Source organism: Neolamprologus brichardi, chromosome 5 (genome assembly GCF_056152115.1).
Source record: "Neolamprologus brichardi isolate AB-2024 chromosome 5, ASM5615211v1, whole genome shotgun sequence".
In the NCBI taxonomy this organism is placed as follows: domain Eukaryota; kingdom Metazoa; phylum Chordata; class Actinopteri; order Cichliformes; family Cichlidae; genus Neolamprologus; species Neolamprologus brichardi.
The window spans coordinates 20,942,320-20,954,820 of NC_142108.1; the positions used below are offsets into that span (position 1 = coordinate 20,942,320).

A 12,501-nucleotide genomic window follows, 5' to 3' on the forward strand; every position below is an offset into this window, starting at 1 on the left:
CCTGAAGTTCTCCAGAGGCCTGGTAACGAACTAATCATGTGATTCAGGTGTGTTGACCCAAGGTGAGATCTAAAACCTGCAGGGACACCGGCCCTCGTGGACTGAGATTGCCCACCCCTGTTCTACACTGTACTGGTAGATTTTTCAATTAGTTTAAAACTTTATGATTTGAGAAGGACAGCAACAAACTGATGACCATCTAACCTAAAAGAAATGTGAGGTCTGTCTTTTAATTCCAAATGTTAGATATATAGTAAGAACACTGAAAAAAGTGGCTACTTTCAGCAGTAAGTCTTAGCATGACACTGCAGACTATAATAGATTTCCTCTATATATATATATATTTCTGTTCCATATGGGGCTGCCTTATATTAGTTCTGGCAAATCTAATTTGAAATAGTTGAGTAATGGGGATGTCTAACCATGAACACAGCCTGTATGCCATTTTACTAAAGTATGGCGCTACTGGAGGCTGAATACAAGCTGAAACGACCAAGCCGATAACTTCATTTAAATCTGGAGCAGAACCAGAAGTAAATTTCTTCGACTTCCTTGCGAACTGTACATCTTGATTACAGCTGCTGCCTGCACTTGTCTGCGTTCCAGGCAAGACGCCATTCATCTGGAACGAGGCTAATGGCGACAGACAAACAGCCAAGAACACTGACAAATGTAAATGTAGATGTAGAGGCTGCTGCTAAATTGGCTCTTTAACTCAACATATTTGTACAGCTGACATGACAAACACTAAGTACACCTACCGATCACTGCTGCAGCTTCTCTGACGCTGAAGAAGGAAACCAACAAAGTCAAAATGTCAGAACAGAAAGTCAGCTCTTCAGATGTACTCATCATTTCCTTTATCGGGAGGTTGATTTTGTCTGATCCACTACACGATTTAACCATTATATTCATTAAAAAAAAAAACCACACACACACACACACACACACACACACACACACACACACACACACACACACACACACACACACACACACACACACACACACACACACACACACACACACACACACACACACACACACACACACACACACACACACACACACACACACACACACACACACACACACACACCTTCAATGAAAAAAAACAAAAAACAAAACAGCCACAAGGCCCCTAGCTATACTCCAAATTGAAAAAGTAAAAGTCACTGTGGAAAATACAGAATTAACCATGCATGAAAAAATCTCGTTCCTTTGCCAGTGCTGATGGCTTACCAGTATGTATGCAAATCTGTGGCTTTAGTCGAACCTAAATCGAAAGAGATCTTTTTTTAAAACCTATTTGACTACTATCTGCTTTTTTATTAGTAAAATTAACTGCTTTTAATGACTCATTTGCACAAACACAAGTGGGAATCAAAGTTTCAAGCCATGCCTTATATACCCTTTCTGTTTCAAAGAAGGCCAAAACATGCCAACTGACATTTTTGCCCACTTTCCCATTGATAATAAAAATAATATATCATTAAAGAAATATCATTCCACAATTTTAATAAATAAAATGTGAGAAAAACAATTATTCACAATTCATAACCCACTACAAAGCAATCACCTCACAACAAAAAACAGATTAATGGCCAACCAAGAGGAGAAAACCAACAAGTGTTTCCTGTCAGTGGACTTCTTACTGTTTAGCTGTAAGGACACACGTGCTGCATCTCTGAACTTTCTACCTTTTATCCAACGGACAGGGCTATGAGAATGCACACTTCTGACATAATACAGGAAGGACCTTCTATCTAAAGACTGTGCCAATGTGCAGACTGTTTTTACAACTACAAAGATGGATGCTCCCTGCTACACACTATCCACACAGGTCATGCAGCTATTTCCACACAGTACGTCCTGTAGCATGTACTAGGCATGTTGTTGGCAACTCAATTATTGGTCCAATTATTAAACGGCAGGAATTGAAAATGAGACCACTCAAGCAACAGTCAAACTTGAAAACTAGGTCGCCAATATAACTCACTGGTTTGAGCAGGTGACCCATATGCTGTAAGACTATTATAGGGCCTAAGTTTGAATCCACCGGGCCCTATGCTGTGTGTCTTCACCAAGGTGTATCTCTTCCATCCTTCCCGTCTTCTCTCCAATCACAATAAAGGCTAACCTCCACCCCAAAATTGAAAACTAAAATAAATGCTTAAGAGACATTTAACAAATTTCTAAAAAAAAAAAGAAAAGAAAAAAAAAGACATAATTTGACAATAAAATCATACGTTAAATGGCAGTGAATTGCCTATAGCTGCTTCCTGGCTCCTTTCTTTGGTCCAGTTTGTGGCAGCGCACGCCTCTCTTTGCCGTCGTTTAAACAAGTAAGCTTCCAATGATGCAGGCAGAGTAGTAGCTGCCTCTTTGTACTTGTAAATCAGTTTTGTACTTGTAAATCAGGATTTGTATGTGTAAAAAGAATTTGTGTGTGTGTAAAACAGATTTGTGTGTGGACTTAGCCAAAAGATACATGTGAAACTCTGCACTCAAGTTTCAAGTTACAAGTACAAATTTTGACCCCGTTTTTCTTCCTTTCATCTGATTGGCCAATGTCATGTCAATCACAAATTTAATTATCCAATCAGAGAACAGATGGGTTTGGCTGTCGGAGGGGTGCTTTTTTGAACTGCAGGTCCTTGAAGGGTAATACAGTTTGAAGCTGGAGGATCTCTATGTAAATGATAGAAGCTAGGTCCCCTAACTTTCAGTAGCTGTTGAACAGATAAAGTTGTGGTATATCAGTGGTTAGAAATACCATTATTACTTTAGGATTAGTTTAACACAAAGTCAGGGCTGACCCGGGACCATGGCTGTGAGTCACAGTGCGCAGCATAAAGGTCCTTTCACATCGGATGCAGCATGTGCTGCTAATGCTAACTAAAAGCCAAGGATCCAGAATTTGTTGCGCTGGCTGCTGAGCTCTGTGGGTTTTTGCAGCAGCTCTACCCGTACTAGATGCACCTACTCCTTGTTGTTTCTATCTCTGACTTTATGTACTCTACAAGAGTTTGGTTTTTTTGCTGGTTCTTCAAATATTCAATAAAAACATGTATGCTCACGAAGAAAGCTTTGTAACTATCCACACTAGTGAAGACTGTCATTTCCACAATACTGGAAATGACTTGGAAATAACTTTTTTGATATTATACAGTCCCAAGAAAAAGTTTAAGACCACTTGAAAAATGGCAAAAAAAAAATTAGATTTTGCATGGTTGGATCTTAACAAGGTTCCAAGTAGAGCTTCAACATGCAACAAGAAGAAATGGGAGTGAGTTTTTTGACTATGCAATCTATTGAAAACAACGCTTAAACTAAATCAGGCAGTTTCACACAGGGAGATGACAAGGAGATCTCCCCCCGTATGTCATCATTAGTTGTGTGTTCCAGAAAGACATTTGATAACATCATACTGGATAATATAAAACCATAAAAACATTTTGTTGTCTTTTTTACCACCACAAACAATTAACTATACCATTTACAACTGTCAGGATCCCATCTCTCACCCTTTACCTCTTTAGTGCAGTTCCATGAGGAGAAACATTCTAGAAAAATCCCCAAAAGACACCATCAACATCCTCAGCATATGTCAGCAGCTTGTGTTTCACTGCTGAATGGTTGTATCAGTGCAGTGTAGCATGACTAGGTTAAACGATGCTAAATAAGGGCTGGAGGCTGGTACTGCTGAGACACAAACAGGAAAAGGTTTCCAGTAGTGTTCAGGTTTCTAAAAGAGAGACGCCAGTTTAAGTGTAACAGATAATTAATCAATCCATATACATAACTGTGTTCTCAATAGCAATCCCAGAAAAAAGGAGAAGGCAAGGATGAACAACGGTTCATGATATAATAATGATGCCACGAGGAGGCTCGGAAAGAACAGAGGAAGTAGATCCAGCTGTTTTGCAGTATCATGCAGTCCCATGGGAAGAACCCCCTCCCCCCCCCCCCCCCCCCCCCCACACACACACACACACACCCCAAAAAAAACCAAAACACATCTGTCATTGTCAAAAATCACAAACTACAACATGGAAGAAACACAAATACACACACAGCTGCTGCCAGGGTCCCCTAACACAACCAAACAGCTGCTGAGAAACACATACACACAGAAAATGGGCTGGGTATGACGTCAGAGAAATGTCAGCTTGCATCGGTCAAAACAACCACCAAGACCACACACGTCTACCATATGGACTCCTTTTTCACCACAAACTCAAGATGGTAGTGTCGACATGGCAACCAAAACTCAACATGTCAGTCTGTCAGCTGAAACGCCTTTCTCATGTCAAATTCATGGTTAAACTTGTGGCATTGGCAAAAATTGGTTTCTCATACTCTGATGTTTGTGAACTAGTTCTGTGTAAAACATAGAGCAGAGGACTGAAATTTATGAAGCATGATTAGCAGGATTTGCGAAGTTACTTTTAACTTTTCAGGGTTACTTCTTAGCACCACAACAATAACTTATTTTGCATGTCCAAAATGCTCTGGAACAGGTTGTGTTTGAGATTAAAGATCAAATTGTGCAAAATCATCACCAAGTGATTCTCTGAAAAATAGCGTCACCATTCCTGGAAAATTCTGTGAGCCAGGTGCAGACAGTTAACAGGTATTAGTGTTGAACAATGTTTAAAGGCTTTTAAGGGTATCCCACAAAAGTTGATTCTGTTCATCTGGACAATCTTTTAAGGGTAGCTAGACATATCTTAAGTATAAATACCTAAAGGTTTTTTGTTTTTGTTTTTTTGTTTGTTTGGGTTTTTGTTTTTTTTGTTTTTTTTTTTTGGGGGGGGGGGGGGGGGGGGGTTTTGGAGGGAGTGCATCTAAATTATCTTTGGAAGAGCCAAAGACAGTATCAAGTTCAAAGGTAAAAGTGTTTCAAAAATCCAGGGTATAATTCACATAATTTGTACTAAAGGTTTAACTCTTTAGTTAAACTCATAGGTTTAACTCATAGAGTTTACTTTTATCCTCATATGAAGCATTTCACTCATCAGTGATTGGTCACTAATGAACATTCCAGGCTCCAGTTGCCTACCCACCCCACCTGAAATGTCAAATGACTTCTTCTTTACAGTTATTGCCGGACGCTTCTCACTTGTTTTTGCATAAAGTTGCTAAATGTCATTGACATATGTTGCAGCTAGTTATAGAGTAGCAGTACAAGTAAAATCTTTATGTCATCATCCTTAGCAACTCTACTAATTCGCTTAAAAATATCTATCTGTGTCTATTCAGTGAAGAAGGACTATGATCAATTCTAGTCACTTCCTGTGTGAATGCAGAGTTAGTTAAAATTATTTGCCTGGGTATGTCAAACAATTATGATAGCATTAAAAATCTACTAAAAATGTTTATTTTTATTATTGAGTTATTAAAACTATCTTTATAAAAAGTTCACAAAAAAATGTATTAAAATTATCAGAATTTATTTTCATTAAGAATACAAACCCTATAGTTGGAATTCAATGCAACAAAAAAATAGTACATCTTTTATTACAAAGATTTGAATCTTTCTGCATCCATTTGCCTCCTCCCTCTTCTTATTTTCACCTTTATTTACTTTTTCCCCTGATAATCTCCTCTTAGATGCTTACAGAGTTGCAATTTATTCTTTCAGATTCTTTTGGCAGTGTTGCTTTGACTCTTCTCTCTGGCATCTTCTACAGGGCATCAGCTTGTCAGCTTGTATTTTGGTCCAGAAATATTCATGGTGCCATTTAGAAATGTCATCTCCCCATCACCTTTTGCAGCTCGATATCATTATAGTTCCTCCTCCATTCTTTACTTTGCACTTCACCAAGGTGGTCCTGGTAAGGTTAGAACCAAACTATTGTATTCTGGTCTCATCAGACTAAAGATGTGCCCCTAGTACTCATCAGGCATCTTTTCATGTTTGTTACCAAAGTTTATTCACGCAGAAAAAGAAGGAATGGTTTATGTCTGTGAAGGTTCTCAGTCAACCAGGTCATCATAGTCAAAGGAGCTTGCAAAGAAAAGCGTCTGGACTTCTTTAAGTTACTTGAAGACGTTTCACCTCTCATCTGAGAAGCTTCTTCAGTTCTAAGGTCAAATGGTGGGGAGTCCCAGATTTAAACCTAGTGGGAGTATCTCCCCACAGAGGGACAAAAGGACCCCCTGATGATCCTCTAATCGCCTGAGCCAAGGTGTGAAACTGGGTGTGGGTCCCAATCAGCCAGAGTTTCGGGTGAGCTCATTGTGAAACCTGGCCCCACCTTATCATGCGAATTCCTGAGGTCAGATGGCCCAGGATGTGAGTGGGCGTTAAGGCGTCTAGGGAGGGAACTCAAAACTGGATTATAGATGGCAGAGAGTTGGTGTCATAAACCACCGCCTCTGTTCAAAGATGGTCGCTCACAGTGGACATAGATGGCTTCTTTCACTCCTCTTTCAAACCATCTGTCTTCTCTGTCTAAAATGTGAACATTGGCATCCTCGAAAGAGTGTCCTTTATCCTTAAGATGCAGATGAACTGCTGAGTCTTGTCCTGTGGAGGTGGCTCTTCTGTGTTGTGCCATGCGCTTGTGAAGTGGCTGTTTGGTCTCTCTAAATCTGGGACTCCCCACCATTTGACCTTAGAACTGAAGAAGTTTCTCGGATGAGAGGTGAAACGTCTTCAAGTAACTTAAAGAAGTCCAGAAGCTTTTCTTTGCAAGCTCCTTTGACAAGGAATGGTTTATTTTCTTGGATGCTGTCCTTGTTCACGAGTAATTTCATATCCATATGCACGCAATTAGGCTCATCAGAAATCACAGGTGTAGTCCATTTTGTTCCAATTATCCTTAGTTATCTAATTAGTGTGTCAGTAATCACTTTTGTTGAACTAAGTTTCTACTCTGGAGCTTTTATATTCAGTATTTTAATGCAGCGCTCAAATTTCTTAAGTTATTTAGTATTTTTATTTAAATTAAATTTAGGCCCGCACAGTTTAACTGGATGCAGACAAAACAAAATTGATACTGAAGGCAGACAACTGAGGTCAGAGAATGAATGCTTCTTTACTGCCTATTAAGAGACACCTGGGACTCCATTCAACATAGGGCTGTTTGATATAACGATATATATCGGATGACGATATAAAAACATCTATCGTTTCATTTTACACTATCGTTTGTTTCGTGGTGTCGCAAAATAAACTGTTTACAGCAATATTTTTTCATCGTTTTGATGGTCACTGTAGTGGCTATATTCATTTCTTAAAGTTCTCTCTTTCTCTTATATTTTATATAACCACACTACGGACGGACAAGCGCCTGTTTTTATGCGTTGTGGTTAGCAACAACGACGGTAACACCATCGCGTGTCCGCTTGTTTATGTTCCACATACACCTTTCACAATAAAGCTCAAGATCCTGTTGAGACTTCTCAAAATAAACTGAATCACGTGAAAGAGCAGATTATTTACGGATGATAAGTAAAAAAGAGCCGCCAGGTGCTAAAAAAATAAACCTTAGACTCAAACGTTAGAACAGGCTTTTTCCCGCAGCACGCCGTGTAATAAATACTCACAAAGAAAACGGCGGCTGTCTAAAAATGTATCGTTTCATGCATCAGTTAAAACACTCGACTCCAGCTACATGACGTGCAGCTGGAAACACTTCTCGCAAGTCGAGCTGCCCGAGATTCACATAATTTACAGAAAATGTTACATTTTTGTGATTTATATCGTTATCGGGACGATATAATTCTTATATCGGGATATGAGATTTTGGTCATATCAAACAGCTCTAATTCAACATGAGACAATTTTTGTTTTCACAGAGAATAATTTCCATTATCATTTTTAATTTTATTCCACAAATCAGTAGTCACAGAGAACTAAGGGTTCAGAAAGTCATTGAACTAAAAAGGCATTCAGCTACAGCAAATTATGTTTCTAAGACAAATGTCAGAAGGCTGTAAAAAGAAGTTTCATTTTGATGTGTTGTGAATTTTATGGCAGAAGGCTGGGTTATATGTTACAGCTGTACCACAAGATCAAAGATCTGTCACTCTCTCATTATGAAACTTTCTGCACATATTGAGCTGACATCCTGAAGTCAATGAAGTCTTTTTCTTGACTCTTTGTTGACTGGTCTTTTGTAATGACCTTAATTTGGACTGTACATTATATGAAAGGTCTGCATCTGGCATTGATGTTTGATTAAATTTAAACATCTCAAGAAAACCTAATGAGCCTGGATAGTGACTGGTGGTACACCAAATCTGTTTGGTGCCACAATTAATTATTATGCCATCAGTTGATATTGATATTCATCACGATATAAACCAAATCAGTACTTCTGTTAAAGGTTAAAAGTGAGATGTGAACATACAATGGTTAATTTTGGTTTGTTTATTATTTCTTTTCTGTCAGAAACTGAACATGACACATGTACAACGTGTATTTCAATGAAGTAACATAAGCATCTATTATAAACTAAAACCTTAATTCTGACCATTTCAGATTTGGATCAGATGCCCAATTTGACCACACTTGATGTAACAGTGAAGTAAGACTTCTACACACAGCTGGGGAAGTGCGGTCTAATAGAAATGTTTAAGGCCATGGAGTTAGTAACTAGGGTGTGCAATAGCATAGAATTAGCAATAACACCTGTATAATTGTTTTTGTGATTTAGATGTTTAATATTGTGATATCATTGCTAAGGCAACAGGTTGCTTTTACATTCCCTAGTGCACAATGATGACAAAAGAGGGCATGTCAGAGAGCGAGAGCAGTGCATGGATTTAGAAAAGGAGCTACTTTGACAACCTCCAACAAATCACTTATCCTTACTTAACAACCCAAGATGACAATAGTTTGGTTCTAAACAACTGTAAAACATTTCATCTGTACTGCCACTGTTCTGTGTTTATGACTGACTACATAAGCCATACAGACCATCGATCAGTCTTTCAGTTTGTATGGCTGCAGAGACCCATAGATTAAGTGCTGTGGGTGTGTCAACCTAACATGCTGTAATTTTAACTCTCTTCCAGTCACATGAATGGTTCAACTTAGCGGTACTCTCATCATAATTGGACTTTCTTTGCTGTCTATCAAGCTATTGATGGAATAAGTTCTATCAAATTAATATTGAACATTTTTTGTTGCAGAAAGTTATTTTTTGGCAATTATCATTTTAACACTCACTGCTACATTAAATCAAACTGAAACATAACATAAGCGTCCTGCTGAGGACTAACTCCCTGTGTCAAAGTGTAGATTTATTTTGAGTTGTTCTTTTTTTGCATTGTCATACTTTATGCATTATTTCTTAAATTTAAATACCTTAAGATTTTATGAATTCCTGGTCCTTTAAATCTATATTTAAAAAAATAATAATAAATATAATAATAATAATAATAATAATAATAATAATAATAATATCATCATACTGTCCAGCATCAGATTCTGGCTCAGAATCTGTTTCTGTTTTTGATTGTTCAGAAAAGATAAACTGCTACTGGCCAGCATTGAAAAATGTAAACATTGAGACAAACACTTGGAATGTGTACACTGACTGTCCACCCATTACTATACTACCCACTATTGGAAAATTATTAACAAAAAGTTAGCTTTAGTCTGACAAGAGATTTACAGCATAGCAACAAAATATATATATGACAAATACTGTAAATGGTAAAACTCACACAAAAAGAGGAGAAAACATCAAATAAATAAAACATTGAAAAATAAAAACACTGCTTATAAATCACTGACATTTGTATGTCTGCACTTCCTCAGCCATCATCATTTCTTTATATTTTGCTACAAGGATGGGGAACATGTGCAATGATTCGTGCTCAGACATACACGAAAATACAGCATATAAGGCTAAAACAAAGTTTGCACATTTCTACCAAGCTTGAAAGTCAATATTTGGTATGTCCACCTTTATTCTTTATCACAGCCTGAACTTAGGCAAGATTCCTTGTTATTTCTTTAAGTAGTCTTCAGGAATAGTCCTCCAGGCATCTTGAAGGAAATTCAAAGCTCTTCTTTGGATGGTGGCTGCCTTTTGTTCTGTTCTCTGTCACACTACCTCAATAACATTGAGGTCTGGGCTCAGTGGAGACCAGTCCATGATTGATAGTGTTCCTTTGTGTGTTTTTCTATCCAGGTATGCTTTTACTGCAATGGTGTGTGTGTTTGAGATCATTGTTATGCTAAAAAAAAATTAAAAAATGAAACTGTTCCCAATCAAATGCTTTCCAGTTGGTGCTGCATGGTGTTTAAAATTTTCATGGTACTTTCCTGCATTTACAGTTATACCAGTTTTGACAAGATCTCCAAAATGCTTTAAGATACTTTAGACAGCCACCCTTCCACTAAAACCATTTCTGACATGGCTTCAGTGAACAGTAGCTGAATCAACTGAAGCGCCAGATGGAACTCTCAGGTCTTGTGTCAGGTCTTTGTAGGATTTTTTCCTCCACGCCAAGATATAGTTATTTTTTCAGATTCCGATTGGGAAACTTTAATAATTCCAAAAAGGGCATTTTTCTAGCTTACCCACACACTCAAACTCACACAACCTAGTCTTATAGTTTTGGGCCAATAGCTCTTCGAGAATCACCTTGTTGGTGCAAAAATACAATTTTATGTCTATCAAACGGCGTTATCTTTAGATATTTTCACAGATTTGACTAAATGAATGGGAGCAAATTATGTGTTATGCAACCGGCTGCCACTAACCAAGCGTCTAAGGATATACTTGGTTGCTGGTTCTTTACCAAGCTGACAGTTTTGCGTAGACACAACACTGATTCATCCTTTGAGTTAGAAGCCTTTTTATGCTTGAATGATTCATAGGTCAATCTTAAGTTGCTGAAGAAACAAAAAAATATTCTGAAAATGATCAGGTACAAGGACTGAAAACGAGTGGGGGAAAAAAATCCAGAAAGCAAGCAGAACTATTATTGCTCAAGATCACTTCAAAAAAATTTACAAGAAAGTCTGGCTCCTTGGAAGCCAAAATATAAAGAAATGAGGACACATTCAAACCTTTTGCACAGCACTGTTACATACCAGAAATGTAATGATCAGAAAATTATATTAAGACCTGGAAACCTCGTCAGTCATCACTGAGCTTAGCTGACTGATGCCTGAGAAGAGGCTGTTAGCTGCTGGTTATGTAGAAATAACCACAGAAACCACCGCATCCTCTGCAGAAACGCCACAGAGCAGAAGTAAAGCGGATGAGTCGGTTTATTTACTAACACTGTCGCCATTTGTGGAGCAGCAGCATCACACCCAGAAAAGCTACGATTAAACCCGGGCAAACCTTCATAAAATGCCAGGTAGCAATACCACCACCAACCCATCCCAGTATGCCATACTGGGCAGCCCATCTGACTCCATCAGCCTCCCTTAAAACCATATTTACCCCAGTCAAACTTTCAGGAACCCACCTATTGTTGGAAATCTTGTGAGCGACACAGCCCCGTTTCCAGCGGTCAGAACCGGTGCTGATGTTACCTGCTATTGGCGTGACTGTCTCCTACATATCCCGTTTGTAGAATCGGTACCATGTTAGTTAGCGTTAGCTGTCAGATTGGACAGCTTCTTGACCTTAGCCTGACAACATGCTAGCTAGCTAAGTCAGCCAGACTCGTTTTCAAACGGCTTAGAGTTAAAATAAATCTTCCCGTTGTTTCATTTTCATGTCAGTGGTAAACCTCTCTTCTTCAACTAATGCTCCGAGTGTCGGACTCTGACGGTAAACACTGGTCTGACTCTGCCGTTTGAGCAGCGGTGCATGCTAACACTAGCGGCTAACATTACGCAGTCTCTCCGGTTAGAGAGGCACCGAGCTGTCACGATAGCTACTCACCTTCAGGAGCATCGAGTGGACGGGGAGCAGACTCCGCAGAGGTGTCGCTGGAGGTGCTTCAGAGACTGGAGAGGTTGATTAATGTCGCTCTACTGTAGCCAAACTCTTTAACGGCGAAGAAAAACATCCAGGAGGAGGCTAACGTCAGCCTGTTTGGATTCTACGGTTCATCTGCGTGATAATGGCGGCTTAGTGCCATCTTCAGGTCACAACAGGAATTACAGTTTCTTACGACCCTACTCGCAAGCTGCAGCCTTTTTTTTTCGTTTACCAGGATTGTTAACCAAAAATAAACTTAAAGCTTTATCTGGGGAAGAAACATGAGGAATAATCCTTTTATAACTGCTGCAAGCCAAACGTCACCACTAGTCTGAGGTTACATGAATTTTCAAATGGAGTGGCATACAGGAGGTGGGTTAGGGGGGCATATATGAATAGTTATTCAGAAATAAATCCAGTGCAGATAATTAATGTGGAACTTAATATGCAAATCATATGCATTATATTATTTAATCATAAGTACATTTATATTTTAATATTTGCGGTTTTACTGGGGTGATCTTGAGAATCATGACAAATTATCTTTGTTTCCTGTTTTTTGTACTTTACATTTATGTGTTATGTAACTGTTATT

At 38.6% G+C, this 12,501-nt stretch overlaps 1 protein-coding gene across 3 annotated transcripts in view; it reads right to left on the reverse strand.

The window, feature by feature from the left end:
- Positions 1-12,049, reverse strand: part of ip6k1 (inositol hexakisphosphate kinase 1) — a 41,295-nt gene extending 29,246 nt beyond the window's left edge. For 2 of the 3 annotated variants that reach the window (XM_087840860.1, XM_087840858.1), the window contains exon 1: positions 11,868-12,049. The gene's annotated coding sequence lies outside the window, so the exon portion shown is untranslated. Of the gene's footprint in view, positions 1-11,445; positions 11,650-11,867 lie in introns of those variants that run through there. The other variant, XM_087840859.1, reaches the window with a different exon arrangement.
- Positions 12,050-12,501: the final 452 nt, after the last annotated feature.